Raw genomic sequence first — 17,965 nt, forward strand, 5'->3', positions numbered from 1 at the left:
GGGACGTAACAGTGTGTACTGGCCTATGAAAGTGATAAGAAAGAATGCATGTATGTATGTATGTATGCATGTATGCACGTAACGCACGAATGCACAAACTTTCAAGAAATGAAGGCACTGACTGGGGAAACGTTTTACTAAAAGAAAGTCCATTTTCAAAGGAAAACCCCGTCCCGTGATGTTTTCAATGAACGCACGTATGCACGCACGCACGTACGTATAGTATGTACGAATGATGAGTTCATGAATGAAAACCTATGTTGTTATATTTTATCTGTATGAAGTAATGCTTACGAGTCTTCGACTCATTTTAGTTTTTATGCATGACCCTCCCCCTCGCAGGGACGGAATGAGAAGTACACATCAGGACAGACAGGGCCCATGGGGAAGAGCACGAAAATCTAGGCATGGGTTTTAATCGTACGAAGGAACCCTTTTATTGTAAGATTAATGTTTTCCGCTGTAAACATCTTTTATTGCAAAATCACTTTTTATTTTATAAACGTAGAGTCTTGCACCCTGGGAAGAAAGTAAAAAGTTTTAAATCGAATGATAATTTCCGTCGTCCTTTATGAAAATATTTTACAAAAAGTCCCACCACAAGTACTGGTGTTACAAATACGCAGTAACGGATACTTGTTCTTTATTTTTATCATGTTCAATTCCCTATAATCAATGCACATCCTACAACCCATCATTCTTCTTTACAAACAAAACTAGTGCACCCCAAGCTGACGAACTAGGTTGAATGAATCCCTTCTTCAACAGCTCCTCGATCTGCTCCTTCAATTCCTTCATCCTTAACAGAGCCATGCGATAGGATGCTCTATGGATAGGGGTTGTAGCAGGTTCCTGCTTTAAAAAACATTATGTTCCTCTATCGGTGGGTAATTCGGGTAGGTCCTTAGTGAAAACCTCATGATATTCTTCAACTATGGTTATTCCCCGAATCTCCTTTTACTGTCAGAAGCTTCTACTATGAACATCAAATAAGCCAAAGCACCACTAGCGATGCACTTCCTTGCTTGCAAAGCTGAAATTAGAGAGGGGGTAGCCTTCACAATCCCTCCCATATAACAGATTTGTCCAACTTTTGGTGGATCGAAGATAATCTCCTTGTTTCGACAATCTATCCTAGCAAAGTGCTTGGATAACTTGTCCATCCCTAGTATAATATCGAACCCTAATAAATTGAAGACAACTAGATATGCTTCCCTCACTCTTCTGCCTAGGCTTAGCGGGTGATTTCTAAGGACTCGGGTACAGGTGATCGTACTCCCATCAGAAATCAACACTACAACAGCTTGAGGTAATGTTTGGGTCGGCAGGTTACATGTGCATGCAAACGTCATGGACACAAAAGATCCCGTAGAGCCGGAGTCAAACAAAGCATAGGTTGTATATTCATATAGCATGATCTTACCTAAAGCGTAATTAACTACCATATCCTTAACAATTAATTTTTAAGAGCTAATTTCTAAAAAAGGGGTACCAAGGAAAAATACCAGTGATAACTCCTGTTTCTTCATCTTTAGAAATCTCCTCGTCTATCTTTCTGGTAGTGATAGCGTACACACGAGCTTGGGCAGGCAGCCTCTAATTTGGCCAATGGTTAGGAGTGTTCCTTGTACCTCATGCATTCTAGGGCACTCCCGAATCATCTACCCTGGTTGACCACATCGAAAACACACCCCTAAACCTACTCGGCATTCATCGTCGTGACTCTTTCCACATTTCTTGCAAGTAGTAAGTGGGGCTGGCATGATGCCTTCGCCCTTGACAACTCCTTGTATTATCCTCCTTTCGGCATTACTCCCTCTTGTAGAGAAGGAAGAAGCACAAAAGGTGAAGCATTACTCCCTCATTTCACGGTGAAATTGCCTTCTACTAAAGTGCCAAACTCTTGAGCCTTTTGCTGCTTCATCGATTCTGGAAAGAATTGATTATCGACCTTTTCCTTGTACCTATCCCAAGTCAAACAAGCAATGTTTCTTTATTCCTTTATTAGGACTTGCCTCTTGGTATCCCACCAGATACTGGCCTCCCCTTGCAGCAGATGCCTTACGTATTGCACCTTCTCCTCCTCAGTACAACCGCTAAACTCAAAGGTCCTATCGAGATCGAGTAGCCACTTGTTGGCTTTCATGGGTCCTTTGATTCCTATAAAACTAAGGTATCTATATATCAAAATCTTGTCGTATGAGCAGCCTTGGTTTTCCATCCTTTCTTGCTTTTTTGGTTGAGGCTGTTGCTAGTTCTGCCTCAAGATAATCTCCTGATGCTGCCTCATCGTCTTCCCAGTCTAGTGAATTGCATGCGCCAAGTCGTGTCCTCCATCCAACGGGCGTTATTGTTCTCTGTGAGCATTGGATTGATCGGGGTTCATTTCCCTTCTATCACATGCCATTTTGCTTCACTCATTCAAATCCTGATATGCTCGAGTATCAGATCCAGCTCCATCTTCAAGATTCAAGCCTATCCAAACTAAAGATTCACACCTACACTCTGGCATATCGTTCCTAAGGACATGTGGTTTTACCCAGAGACATAATTGCTCTGATACTAACCTGTGATGCTCCCAACCTCTGCCTGGGATGGAACGGAGACTTAGAGCATCGGGACATGCAACACAAAGTTACATACCCCGTTCATGATAGTAAGCATGCAATGCATCATCGAATGCAACTAGTAGTATGCAATAATCGTAGTGAAATAAGGGTGACTAAATATAACTTATGCCAAAATGAACTAAAACATCCCAATAGCATTAATATTCATCATGAGTTCAAATGATAAGGTAGCATATTGTGACCAACTGCTCATTTTTCTCTCGATTGATCACGAGTCTTACGTTGTGTTTTAAATCTCGAAGTTGTGTTTTTTTAACTTAGGAGGTGATTTTTAAATAGGACCCAGTGTTTTAAAGCCTTAGAAATATTTTAAATGTCTAAAATTACTTTTAAGAGCGGTATTTTTGGTATTATTGAACCAAGTCTAATTTTAAAGTAAGCTCTTTATATTTTGAAACCCCGAAATAATATAGTTTAGAAAATCATTTTTATTCATATGATTTTATTTCTTTAACAATATTATGTAATATTCATTATTTCATTTTATGTTAAAAACTCTATTATCTAGATAGATTTATTTCTCTTAAAAATGTTTTTAAAACTCATCATTTTATTTTATGATGAAGATTATTATTTTTATAAAATAAAGTTTGATTTTTGTTTGGTCTTAGTTGCATTTCATTTCATCTACCTATTATTTAGTAAGTTTATTTTTAAGTGTTTAAATCTCCACCATTGGATTAGATTAGGGACCCCTAGATGTAGGGCTCGACTTTAATCCCCCAAACCCTAGATTCCCCTCAATTTTCCCTCTTCCTTCTCTCTCCCCTACTTGCATTTGTCGCCCCCTCCCGATTCCCCGATTCCTTTCCCCCTCTCACACGCCCACCATGACCAGTAGCACCGACGGCCACCCCACTGGCGACCTTCCCTACCTTCGATCTCCTCCCCCATGGACCTCTCTCTCCCTCTCCCTGCAATTAGGCCGAAGCCCGTAGCTCTCTATCCCCTTTTCCAATTGATTTCCCTCGACTGCACCACCACCAAGAGCAACCCTCCCTGAGCCTTACCGACCAGCTGAACCCCCTTCGCGGCCTCACCCTCACCATAGACTTCCCCATGGCTCACCTCGTAGCCTTTGCTCCCTTGGGTTCCCCATTGCCACCACAGCTCCACCCAAATTGTGGCGCCGAACCACCACGAGCCACCATGCCCAACCATAGGCCACCTCCTCTCCCTCGATCCATCGTCGTGCACCCCAGCTGCACATCTTCCTTTCTCCCTCATGGATTTCACCTGTTGTTGCCACCCACGGCCACTCGAGATCAACCCCATGACTAAGCCTGAGCACCATTGTGCCCAGCCAGCTAAGGCCTTGCCTCCTTCTCTTTTCTCATTTGGCCTCTAGCACCCATGCACACCCCCACCACCGTACACGGCCAAGCCAGCCACAAACCACCCCAATCCACCTCCTATCGCCACCACGAAACCCTCCAAACCCTAGCAACCCCAAGCAGTCATGTCTTAGGGTTACGATAGTGACCATCGCGCCTCAATCGGCCTCTCCTCGCACGTGCGTGGCCACTGTCAACGGGACCTTGCAGGATAGCAAGCAACACAGCAAGCCTTCAGCCTCTCACTATGGTATAATTCCTAACCCTTTTTCACTAAGAATTATACTGTTGTGAAGTTGGTATTGAATAATGTTGTGATTGTGCGTTGTGAATTGTGGATTTTGGGACGGAGTTGTTTATGATGTGGAGTGTGTCTGGGATTATGTAGTTTGAAGTGTTAGGATGGTTGCGTAGTTTTGAAGTGTGATTTGTGGCAACGTAGTTGAACTGTTGGGCATTACTGTGCGGTTTGTATTATGGCCATGAGTTGTGTGGAGTGACGGGGCATTGTGTCGTGTGATGTAGTTGGTGATGTAGCAGTATGCTGTGAAGTGACGAGGCTAGGTGTGGAGTTTTGATGTAATGGTGTTGTGAGTAGTGATGTGATCACTACATAGTTTGCGTAATGGTCGGATGCCATGTGAGGTGATGGGATCACTGTACAGTTCGGGGTTGCAAACTGTGTAAAGTGATAGGATGCAGTGTAATCATGACGTGGTCGTATGTCATGTGAGTCGAGTGAAGTGTCGAGATAAGTCATGTAGTTTTTGAGGTGCTGTGTACCGTGAGGTGTTGGTTGGATTTGAGTTGGATGTTAGCGTCGGAGCGTATGAGGCTTTTGTAAACAAGCAAACGTCTTTGTGGATTATATGTTGATCTTAGGTGATAATTGATAGAAACCAAGGTGAGCCTAGTCTTAAAGATCCTTTGCAAGTTCCAGATGGGCCAATTATAAGATCAACAAGAGTCAAAAAGATCAAGGAAACAATGCAAGTATTGGTGTAATCCTAAACTTATCAAAGGTAAATCACAACCTTTGTGGTGTTCCTCCTTGTAATCTGGGTTCTTGAGACAGGTTCTTCAACGGGTCTAGATTTTAATATAATCTAGGTTCTTGAAACGAGATCTCAACGGGTCTAGGTTCTCCATCCATTGACTTGATTTTGGCTTTCTTGGGTGAGTTTTCAAATTGATTGTGGGTTCAAGGGATTCCATTCCCACGGGTTCATATCAATAAAAGGGTGAGTGTGATGCCCCCAACCTCTGCTTGGGATGGAACGGAGACTTAGAAAGTCGGGACATGCAACACAAGGTTACATACCCCCGTACATGACAGTTATTATGCAATGCATCCTAATATGCAACTAGCAATAGGCAATAATCACAACAGAAATAAAGGTAAAAGTATAACTTATGCCAGAATAACTAAAAGCATCCCAATTTATTAGTGAGCATCAAGTTCAAAGTACCAAATGTAGAATAATATAAAGTCAAATCATCTGCTTCATGCGTTCTAAAGCAAGAAGGACTTGGGCTGTAAACTTTAGGATTCAATCCAATCTCGTCTCAAGGTCCGCCTCCTCCTAAATTAGTCGGAACCAATGCTCCATCTAGCTCATCCTCCTCGAGTCCTGGCACAACTTCTACCATTCCGAGTGGAATGATAATGGTCCCACAAGGGATGAGATTTACTTAAAATCTCGGTATATTAAACAACCAACGTGCACAAAGATAAATTAAACATGAAGAATGATAAATATGGAATGCCTAATATGTACAAAAATTAGTATGCATGTCTCCCATCCAAATTCCTCAACATTTTCAAAAAAAATGGAGACACATATTTTCATTCAATGAACATGTTTACTTCCATTTTTGAAAACATAACATAATCATAAATTTTCATCATTATTAACAATTCAAGTAAAATCATAACGTGTGGTAACGTAACAGTTCTCTATATGCACTGTGAGTACCTGCGGGACCGTAGTACAACTCATGTTGAGACTACGTTTTCTATAGACTCGTTCTCAATGCATTGGTAAATATAACATAACATCCTAACATATACACCCACTAACATTAGGTGTCATAACATATTGATTTCGCTCCAACATTCTTTAAAAAGAACTCATTCGAAATCTATTGACTGTTCTTCATCAATACAGGGGTTACCACTCTATGCTCAAAAACTCCAGAGTGGACAGAGGAGTTCCACTAAAATAATTTCTCATCCTAACCTTTGAGATCATGAAAAAAATTATTTTCATGCTATGCTAGAAAAATATTTTTCATGACATGTGCATATGTGGCAAGCTTTTATGCAAAAATGACATTTACAAATGCAATATTCAAAAATTGTGAAAAATATGACATGTCATGTTAGTATGCACTCAATGTATCAGATAACATAATATTTTATGCTCAAAATGATAATTGAAATATAAATGAAACATTTATCAATAATTCATAAATCATCTATCAAGGTGTAAGTTAGAGGCCAACTTACAAACTTCCTGAGTAATTTGAAAAAATGTCGTATCTACTGAAATCAAGTGCGTGCTAAGTTAGGATTAATACTACTATGGATGAGTTTCATAAACAAAAGTTTCAAAAATGGGTATTTACAAAAAATACCCCTAGTCTTTTAAAAAATTGTCGCTATGGCCCTAATTTTTCACTAATTGCAAGTGAATTCCAAATTTAGCCAAACTTTATGTATTTCATATTTTTGGCATTCTGAAACCATCTATACCCTTGGAATTTTAAAAATCAAATTGAGTCACAACCTGTGGCATGCACTCTATGAATGCATGCATATGAGATTTTCTTTAATCACAAACAATCACTAAGGTCTTTAATGACATGATTAAAGTTAATTATTGTATAATCAACCTCATCCCAATACTTAATCATGGCTAAGAAATCCTTAATCTCCAATTTATTCAAAACCGATACATGCTTGATGATCAAAATAAGATAGATTTAAAGCCTATCATGGCATGCTTTTAATCAAGAATTAAACCTTCCATAATCATTCTAAGATAATGATAAATAATATCAAATCATACTTAAGACATGCCATAGCTAAATTTCCACTTAAAATCATTTAAACATACAAACCATCTTTTAATGACTCGATTTTGAACTAGGCATGATAATCTTCTCATAACTCAACCAAAACTCATACTAACACTTGAAAACAAAGCTTGAAATGTAAACTAAGATCAAGAGAAAGAAAACTTACAAATTGCATGGTCTTCTAAGGACTAAAGACAACCTTGCTCAATAACACTCAAGAACTCACCAAAACTCACTCGGTTTCACTCTATTGCTCTCTAAGGGGGAGAAGTGCTCTCAAGACTCAAGATGAAGCTTGGAGCTAAGGTGTGAAGGAACCGAAGAAGTGAGAGAGTTATTTATAGGTGGCCAAGGGGGTGGAGACGTTGGCCTTGATGCAAAGTGATTGGGTGAAGTGGGAGGTGGTGTAAGAGCTGAATTTTCCATATTTGTTTCCATGGGCTTATGTCACCTTGTGTAAGGGAAATAGTGGCCTAAAACAATCATGATTTCCTCCTTACTATGACTACAATGATTCTATAGAGGTTTCCAAGTCGTGCAGCATGGTTCAGATGGCAAAAAGTCAAGCAAACCACCCATGCAAATTGGCAGATTCAGATTTGAGCTTCGGTTTTGGATGGTTTTGGGTGGAAAAATCTGAGTCAAATTTCTCATGATGTTCATGGGACCACTTGGGAATTTGGTTGTAATGGAGGTGGTATGGGGTGGTGGCTCAACCAAGGCAAATGGTTGGTTAAATTTCAACCCAACCGGTTCCCACTCAAACTAGACTAAGGTGCAATCGGTTTGGCTTCTTAGTTTGGTTTGTGGAACCAATTTTGTCCAAGGCCTATTCTGGGTTTGAAGGAGTCTAATGACCATATTACCGTTGAGGACAAGCCACAAAATATTTTTCCTAAGGGAAAAACAGTCTAAGTATTCAAGGGCATACACAATAGCCGATTGATGTGGATTTGGGGTTTGATATGTCATTTCCCTTAATGACATGTGGGGAGGTTTATCTAGGGTATTAGTAAGGTCTAAGTATGATGAAATGAAATAATAAATCAAAAAAATTTTGGATTAAAAGGTTAAAAAAATATTAAGATGAAATTAAGCTTTAAAGCATGGCTTAAAGATCACTAACTCATGTATGTGGATTAATGGTCTTAGCCAACTTCTAAAACTTAATTTGGGTACTTAGGGTATGATATGATCTTAACGAAACTCATGGTATGGTGTATTGAACTTGAATAGAAAAATAAGCCCAAACATGGCTTTAGACCTTGTAGGGGCCAAGTGTGTGGGTTGATGGCTTATAAGCTATTGGGCTTGAATGAGAGGGGGCCTTATTTCCAGATTTTGAGGGATTAAAAGAGACCTCAAGATCCACTAAGATGGGTTTGATAGGCTTACCTTGACATAATTGGGCCATGGGCCAAATCTATACCGAGCTTGGCTCAAAGACCTTATGTGTAACACCCCGTTCCCGTAAGATAGAGATGTTACTAACATTCATAACATAATGCCCGGTAAAGAGATTCATATCCTGAAATACCTCATTTATTGAAAAGCATTAAAATATTAAAACTGATTTGAACATAATGGTCTCGAAAACTGAACGTAAAGTAAAAGAACATAAACTAATCCTATGAATGACGTAAAAGAAATCTAATTCTTGTGTGAATATCACTTATTCCTTCCTAATTCTTCGTACTAAATATACTCCTTGTCATCCAGCTCTGCATCATCATAATCTCCATCTGTGAGAATTAAATGTAGAAGAAAACACGAAGATAAACAAAAATGAGTCGAATACTTAGTAAGTAGTACATCATACCGTAAAATATAATCTGGCCTAGCATGGACTTAATTTCTGAAAACTCTTCACAACATACAGTTTCATAGATTTACAATCATATATGTAACATGACTTTCTAAAAGACTTTATATACGTATATCATCACAGATTCTTATAGCATACATATTCACTATTAGTATGAGCGAAAGTATATATGATCATGGCAAACATGTAACGTGAATGCTTAATATCTGTTTATCTTATCTTAACATGGAGTGAAACACACTTGAGTCCGTGTTTCACTTATCTTGCATAACGTGAAGTGAAACACGCTTGGGTCCGTGTTTCACTTAACTTGCATAACGTGGAGTGAAACATGCTTGGGTCTGTGTTTCACCTAAACTTGCATAACATGGAGTGAAACACGCTTGGGTCTGTGTTTCACTTAACTTGCATAACATGGAGTGAAACAAGCTTGGGTCTGTGTTTCACCTAAACTTGCATAACATAGAGTGAAACATGCTTAGGTCCGTATTTCACTTAACTTGTGGTTAACCACGCTTGAGTCCGTGGCACCCTAACATTTCTTATCTTTCTTAATGTATGAGAATTTATTAGCTTCATGAACATTTCTGACATGGCATATTCTTGTACATGGCATAGCATAACATGGCATATTCTTGTACATGGTATAGCATGACATAGCATTACATGGCATTTTCTTCTACATGGCATATTCTTGTACATGGTATAGCATGACATAGCATAACATGGCATTTTCGTATACATGGCATAACAAAACATGACATAACATAACATGATCTGAACATTTTATGACATTCCTTGGCATACATGATCTAAGCACTACATGAACATGGCATACGTAATCTAAGTATTACATGAACATGGCAAATATAATGTATTACATGAACATGGCATATATAATGTATTACATGAACATGGCTTGCATAATCTGGCTATGGCATACTTGACTTGAATTACTACATGAACATCTCATGGCTTTCGTATGATTTTAGTAACATTCAATCAATCAAACAACAAATTCATTCATTCAAGCATAATCTCATATTTCATCAAGGGTCGTGGAAGGAATCTAACCTTGACTTGTCTCTTAGCGTAGTGTAGATAATCATCATTAGCACATCATATTTTCATACATAACAATAATATTCACTATACACATGCATTTATATGATCATACTATTTACCTCTTAGCGCTGCTTCCTGATTTCCAACTTGTAGTGTGTTACCTATACGAGGCACTAAACGTTACTAATTTTCTAGAAAAAAGTATTGTAATACTCCAAGTAATTAAATATGTATAATGGAACTTAACTAAAATAATAGGCTTTCATAGCAACCTCTAAAAACATACTTTAAAATCCCTTAAATACTTTTATAAAAATTGCGTCTATGGGCTCGTAATTATTCAAATAGATAAAGCCCATGGAAGACTAATGTTTTTTTCTAAAAATATAACCAGGCCAATAAAATTACTAAAACAATATAATAAGATTAAGGCCAAATAAAAATACAAGACTATTTAAAGGAAGCCCAACACTCTGTCTGTTTTAAAAATAGACTTAGCCGTATGGCCTTAGGGCCGAAGGCCTGCTATGACACAAACTAATTCTACGGGAATTAAAGCATGTGGGACAACAGAGGGATGGATGGCTGTGCGAAAATGAGGGACTCGCTGAGAGAGGGACTGAGTGCAACGGCTGCTCAAGCTGGTTGGAAGCAACATCGGTGCAACTAGAAGGTTCCTATGGTGGTGCGACACCGAGAGAGGGAGGGAGAGAATAAGAAAGAGTTTAGAGAGAGATGGAATTGCAAACTTAATTACCGAGAGGGAGGAAGGTGGCGCGCGGCAGCAGGGGCTTACCTGAGGGAGTGGGTGTGACGGAAATAGGTTGGCCGACATTTTCTATGGTGGTGTGGTAGGTGGTCCGACGAGATGGCTGTTGGTTGCCAGGAGGGAGGCTGCGTGGTGCTTGCGGGAGTGAGTTTCTTTCTCTACGTGGAAGAGTCTTTTCTCAAGGGAATTTTGTGTGTACAATTCAAAGGCCCTGTGGGTTTCTTATAGGCGACGGGAGGGAAGCAACGTGAATATTTAGGAGATTGTTTATAATTCAAAATTGCCTAAACTGTAGGAACATTTTCCTACGAGGGGTTAGATTCTGAGAGGATTTTGAATAGTTTGAGTTGGAGTTAGTCTTGAACTAGGAACCAAATCTAATATGGGAATCTAATGGATAACCATACGAAGGTTCTGATAAGAAAGGAGTCATTAATTTAATCTATCGGTTAGCATATTTCATAAAATGATAATAAAATAATAAAGACAATACAAATAAATAATAAATAAATAAAATAAAATACTAGTTTCAAGCCCTAAATTTGAACCCATACGTTACATTATGCCTTCCTCAAACTTGGGCCAAGGCTATCCTACCAAGTCTTGAATTCCTATGAGGCTTGGTTATGGGTTATTGAATGGACCTTATGTCTAGATTTGATAGTTCATCTAAGGCCTCAAAGTCCTACCTAATTTGGGTCCAAAAGACAAGTCTTTCTACGGTTGGGCCAAAGGCTTTCACTCTCACCAAGTTAGGTGCAAACGCTTCAAGCCTTCTATACCTTAGGCTTAACTTTTAAGGTTCTACAAAAAAGGCCTATATCCTTATAACTCTCAAATTGGTCTAGGGCTTATGGTACTTATTCATAGCCCACCACATCCTTAGAGAATTAGAGGCCTAAAGTCTTATGTTCATCAAGTAGGGCCTAGTGTCCATCAAGTTGAGCCTAATCCCTTTACTCTTACTAAGTTAGGCCCAATGGCCTTACATCCTTTTCATTGGGCCCATTTTCTAGTGTCCTCCAAGAAAGACTTAAAACTTTATATCTCCCAAGTTGGGCCTAAGGCTTTTTAACATCGTAACCTTAGCCATCACATCCTTAGTGCATTAGGGCCCAAAAGTCTTTTTGCCTCTCTTGAGTGTTTATACCCAAAAAGCTTGGGCCCTTAGTAAAACACTATTTGGGCCTTCTCCAATTCTATCAAATATTTAACCCAAATTTCTTAGCCCATTAATGTGGCAACCATCCAATATGCCCTGTGTCATTCCCTTATGGGCCTCTTGTCTTCTTATCCTCAAAATTATTAAACACTAAAAATTCTTCAAAATAATATTACTAACCAATCAAGCTCCAAAAATGTCGTTTTTCCTCAAAATCAATATTGCACTAGAAATTTCTAATAATTCTACTAAACCCAAAGTATACGGTCCTCTTGCCAACTCAAATATCCAAAAACGTTCTTATTTTACAATAACTCAACTCCTAATTAACTAGGATTATGGCTACTAAGATGTAATACCCCGCTCCTTCCTTCTTACGTACGCTTCTTCTTTCTGACATAAGGCTTCTTCTTTCTGACGTTAGCAAATTATAAGGATGGGATTATGTAACAGTTTGTCCTTCCCCTAACGACTCCAAGCCTCGTCATGCGTGTCGAACCTCGATGGTGTGCTTTAAAAGATATTATGTGACTTTTAAGGCACGCCCAGTATTTTAAATGTACTGGAAATATTTATAAGGAGTATTTCCAGTGTTATTGAACTAAGTTTGATTTTAAATACGACAATTATAATATTCTTGAAGAGCTCCAAAAATATTATAATTGTCGAATATCATTTTAATATTATTATTAAAATGATTTCAATTATTTAAATATTATAGGATTTAAAATATGTTGAAAGTTTTAATTAATTAAATGGTTTTATCATTTTAAAGATATTAAATAAGACTTCATCATTTATTAATGATGAAAGAATATTATTTTATAAACTAAAGTTAGTTTAAATATTATTCTACCTTAATTCCTCTAAGTGCTTTTAATTAAGTTAATGTTTACACATTTTCAAATCAGTATTTTAATCTCTCATCGTTAGATCGTTTTGAAGATCCCAAGTCAAAGGGACTGGGTTAAATACCCAGACCCCTCTTCCTTCTCCCTCAATTTTCCCCAGCCCTCTCTCTCTCCCTCACGGATTGCACTGCACCACACCCCCATGCCCGAAGTCCTCCACTGCCCAGCTTGGCGCCACCATGTGCCGGTGAGACTCACCTCCACCACCATCGACCTCCTCTCACGTCGGCAACCCCCCACTGGCAAAGCCAGCCCCCATCTCCTGGCCTTTTTCCCCGTCGCACGCATGAAGAGACCCACGCACGGCCTCACCGTGCACAATGTTTAACGCCGTAGTATGCGGCCACCACACTACCACCAGCAGCTTCCCCTCCCCCCGGCCATCATCCTCCAGTAAGCTCAGCCTCCACCTTACGGCCTCCTTCCTCCCATATACGTACGTGGCCTCCTCCATGCACGGGTTCACTGTGCACATCCCTGGCGCCGCCGTGCACAACCACCTTGGCCACCGGACACCACCACGAGCTCTTCCTGGTCTCCCCCTTCCTCCTCCACGTGACACGAGGCTCATAGCCTCCCTCCACCGCACTGGCTTCTCCCCTCTCCAACGCACGGGTTCTCATCCCTCCACCACAGTACGCCGCCACCCATGGCAAATGACCACCATCTCCAGCCTCTTCCGGCCACCACCGACCAATCCTAACCTCCCATAGCCCCGATCTGCCACGCATGCATGTACACTCTCTCTCACTCTCTCACGGCATCTACCCCTCACACATGGCCAAGTTCACCTCCACCACTGTGGACCACCGTGCCACCACCTCCGAGCCTCCACAGCTCCACCAGCAACTCCCTTAGCCGAACCCTAGGTCCAGACCACCACTTTATGTGGTGGGTAGCCACTGCACGTGATGGACAGCCACTGCGTGTGGCTGACCTCCACTGTACACTACTAGATCTGCCATGTTACGCTCCTTGCCACCATCACAAGGCCACCACGAGCCCTTCCAAGACCACACTTAGCTATCCAAACGCCCAAACAGTCACAGTACGTGAGTTAGCTGCCACGTACGACCCTTCCGACATCATCGACTGTGACGATTAGCGAGCAACGCATGGGTTATCCCGTCGATGGTATAACCCTCTATCCCTCGTTAATTATGTTAGATGTTGATTAGTTGATTAGGTTGTGGACTGTGCTGTTAGTATTTGTGGAGTTGATGTGTTGTCATGTGCTATGTAGTGAAGTGTTGGGCATATCTGTGTAGTTTGTTGTGAAGAGCGAAATGTAGTTGGGAATTGTGTTGTGCAGTGTTGTGGACTGTGCGGTGTAGTATGGTTTTGGAGTATGTGTTGTATTGGTGAGGCAGCATGTGGAATGGGAACAGTACACGCTGAGTGTACTCTATGTGTGGCGTGGTGTTTGTGAAGGAAGTACACACGAAGTGTACTCCATGTGGTGGAGTGAGGCACCGTATGGCGGGTATGCCATAGTGGTGATGTGGTATAATGTGCATGAAGGGAGTACACGTGAAGTGTACTCCATATAGTGGAGCATTGCACCATATCGCGGGTATGTCATAGTGGTGATGTGGCGTCGTATGTGTGAAGGGAGTAAATGTGGAGTGTACTCCACAAGGCAGTGACACTCTGTGTGGCGTGTCATAGAGATAAGGATGGTTGTGTGATTGATGGGCGTGGAACGTAATGAGTAGTGTCGGGAACTATGGAACAGTGGGCCGAAGTAGTTATGGCGTAGCTTGTAGTCTAAAGTGACAAGTGTCACCGTGATGGACTTATGGCTAGGAGTATGCATGAACTAGCAGAACAAGTGTAAGAGTACACAGTGGAAGCATGACTGGGCAACGTCATGAAGTGACGTGGTTACTGATAGTCGTGCTTCTGATGGGTGAGGAGTTAGTGTAGAAATGGTGTAGCAGAAACGTGACGAGATGTCACGATGTGATAGGAGTACGTGAGGAACCGTACTTGTGATGAGTTAAGAGTTGATGTAAGAATGACATAGCGAGATGTCAGGTGACGTGACAAGATCATGGTGTAGCTCGGGTGTAGTCTCGAGCTATATGACATGACATAAGGCGTAGTGGTGAATGGGGTCTTGTTAAGTTATGTGCTGGGATGAACTGTCAAAAGGGACGGGTAGCATGAAGAGTCATGCTAGCTGAGTTAAGAGAAGGTTGGTATCGGAGTATGGCCCTTGTCCCTACGAGTAGGTGATCAACATGTTATATGTTGATCTTAGGTGATAAAGGGGTAAGGGACATATGTAATCTGGTTAGACACATGTGCCGAACGGATTCACCATATGTAATGGGTAATCTGTCCTGAGCACAGTTACATAGTGCTTAAGCCTCTGAATTAGCTTAGAGTCGTGTAGCTTGTATGGATGGGAATGAAGATTTAGTGTGGGCTAAGGTGCATGAAGGTAGTGACAGGTGTATTGTTGGGATTGGGATGTGTGATTCCATCGATCGGAATCATGTGTCGAATGTGGTCAGTAAGAAGAGTAAGACGAATGTCTTAACGTCTTAATCCTAAGGTGAATCATAGGTTCACTTTAGTGGATGAGCACTTAAGGCAAGACCTTGAGTTGGAAGATGTGGTGACCATAAGGGGTCCCGGAAGGGTTTAACATAGTAAAGGGCATGTAAGAGAATGGGATAGAAGGAGAGTATTCCAAGTGATGTGTAACTCTATTTCTAGTTTAAGTTGCTTTTGCATTAGATAGAGAATAATGTTAAGGTTATGTGTATGCATGTAGGTTGCCATCTAACATGCATATGAATGGACTGCATGATATGCAAGTAGCATGGAGTCCAGGTAAGTGTTACGTTCATACTCTTCTAGAGTCTTCTAAAATATAAAGAAACGAAAATGAAACGTTTTTCCTCACGAAGCTTTACAAAAAGACACGAAAGACGTTTTACAAAAGAACATGCTAAGTGTTCAAAGGTATAATGTACGGCCCTCCTTGGCAGCCCCTTTTTACGCAACAAAAGTATTAATTGTACACATGTGAATGGATGACTATACGCTGTATCTATTGTATGTATTTTCTAAAAAAATCCACGAACTGATGAAAATGCATGAAAGACATGAAAACGGATGCTTTTAGGGATCCTACGAACTGACGCTTTCATGTGTGCCATGAGGTGATCCTCATGGATGCCATGAAAGATGACGTTTAAGGTGACGCTTATGGATGCCCTAAAAGGTGACGTTTAAGCTGACGTTTAAGCTCATGTATGTTTTAAAATGACGTTTTCCATGAACGAATTGTTAAATGAAGGATAGGGCTGAAATTAACTGAAAGTTTAAGCCCATGCCTTAAATGATGTTTTTTCATGAACTGAACTGTTAAATGAAAGGGACTGAACTGTAAGAAAGGACTGAAAGAATGAATGCTTTAATGTATAAAGATATGTAATGGCCACATGAATAAATACAAAGGGTACCAATGAATGGGCAGATTGCAATGCCAGGTAAGTAGTACTGGAAGTGCACCCAGTGTTGCCCCTGACTGAAAAGGGATTCCTAACCCATGGCCACGGGCGGAGTCCGGGTCCAAAGGAAGACCGCTAACCCCAACACACGGGACATAATAGTGTGTACTGGCCTATGAAAGTGATAAGAAAGAATGTATGAACGCACGAACGCATGAACTTTTAAGAAATGAAGGCATTGACGGGGGAAACGTTTTATGAAAATAAAGTCCCATTTTAAAGGAAATCTCATCCAGTGATGTTTTCAAATGAACACACGTATGTATGAATGCACCGCATTCTTGCAGAAATGAAGGCGCTGACGGGGAACACGTTTTACGAAAAGAAAGTCCATTTTTAAAAGAAAACCACATCCAGTGAAGTTTTCAAATGAATGCACGTATGCATGCACGCATGTACGTATAGTATGTATGAATGAAAATCTATGTTGTTATATTTTAACTGTAGGAAGTAATGCTTACGAGTCATCGACTCATTTTAGTTTTTATGCATGTCCCTCCCTCATAGGAACTGAAAGATCAGGATGGACACGGCCCATAGGGAAGAGCACGGAAGTCTAGGCATGAGTTTTAATTGTATGAGAGACTTTTTTATTGTAAGATTAAGGTTTTCCGCTATAAACCATTTGTATTCTTAAAGTACATTTTATCTTATAAACGTAGAGTCTTGCACCCTAGGTATGTAAGTAAAAAATTTTAAATCGAACGGTAATTCCCGTCATCCTTTATAAAAACATTTTATAAAAAGTCCCACCACAAGGACGGGCGTTACATATAGGGCTGTACAAAATTTTGAAATTTCTGACTCCGCCCGACATCCGCTCTGATTCTGACTCCGACTGAGTCGGAGTCGTCAGAATTCGGAGTACGTCCGAATAGATGACGTTGTTTTACAGTTGGGTTTTAAAAATAAAAAAATAAACTAATGTGGAACGGCGTCGTTTCATCACACTCGGGGGGTCCAAAATGTAGAACCCCCCTTCCCGAATCCCTTCTTCCTTCTTCGGTCTTCCTTCTCCCTTCTCTCTCGCGTCTCACGGACTTTGAACCAATGATTTAGTGAAGCGTCCCGCGTCTCACGTCTCGAGTCTCTATTGCCGGCGTGCCGCAGTTCCTCGTTGCTCCTCCATGCTGCTGTTCCTCGTTGCTCCTCCATTCAGCTTCAGCCTACGGTAAGAGCGAGGGGTTCCGAGCCCTAAATTTAATTCAAGCAGTTTAATTTTCTACAGCATGTCTCTTATGAATTAGTATTTTGTTGTGATTCTTGTGAATTGGTTTTGTAAATTTGTAGTAAGGAAATGTGTTTGATGAATTGTATGTTGCGTTTGTAAGTTGTGTTGTATGCATGCAATGTGTTTGATAAAATGTGCAAGAGAATCAAGAGATGTAAATGGGCTATTTGAATCAAGAAATGAGCTCTCTGTTGTTAACATAAAATATATACGGAGCTTTTCATTGAGTGTACGGCTGTACGCAGATCAAACATCATGAAATTAAAAACAAACAAACAAACTAACTAACTAACTAACTAGATGCATTTCTGGACATGGGCTTTGACCGGGAACTGCACTCAAAACTTACCTGCTTTTAATTAAAACTGAAAAAACCACAAACGTCGTCCTAGTAGGATGGGATGTCTGAGCTAAGAAAATCAATAAGAAAATC

General features: G+C 40.4%; 1 long non-coding RNA gene across 1 annotated transcript; it reads right to left on the reverse strand.

Annotated features, from left to right (window-relative positions):
• Positions 1-9,080: 9,080 nt before the first annotated feature.
• Positions 9,081-9,401, reverse strand: LOC121237662. Its single transcript, XR_005934954.1, has 2 exons — positions 9,366-9,401; positions 9,081-9,317 (listed from the first exon to the last, which is right to left on the reverse strand). It is a non-coding gene; the product is annotated as an uncharacterized LOC121237662 (long non-coding RNA).
• Positions 9,402-17,965: the final 8,564 nt, after the last annotated feature.

This window comes from Juglans microcarpa x Juglans regia, chromosome 6S, assembly GCF_004785595.1.
Source record: "Juglans microcarpa x Juglans regia isolate MS1-56 chromosome 6S, Jm3101_v1.0, whole genome shotgun sequence".
Lineage (NCBI taxonomy): Eukaryota > Viridiplantae > Streptophyta > Magnoliopsida > Fagales > Juglandaceae > Juglans > Juglans microcarpa x Juglans regia.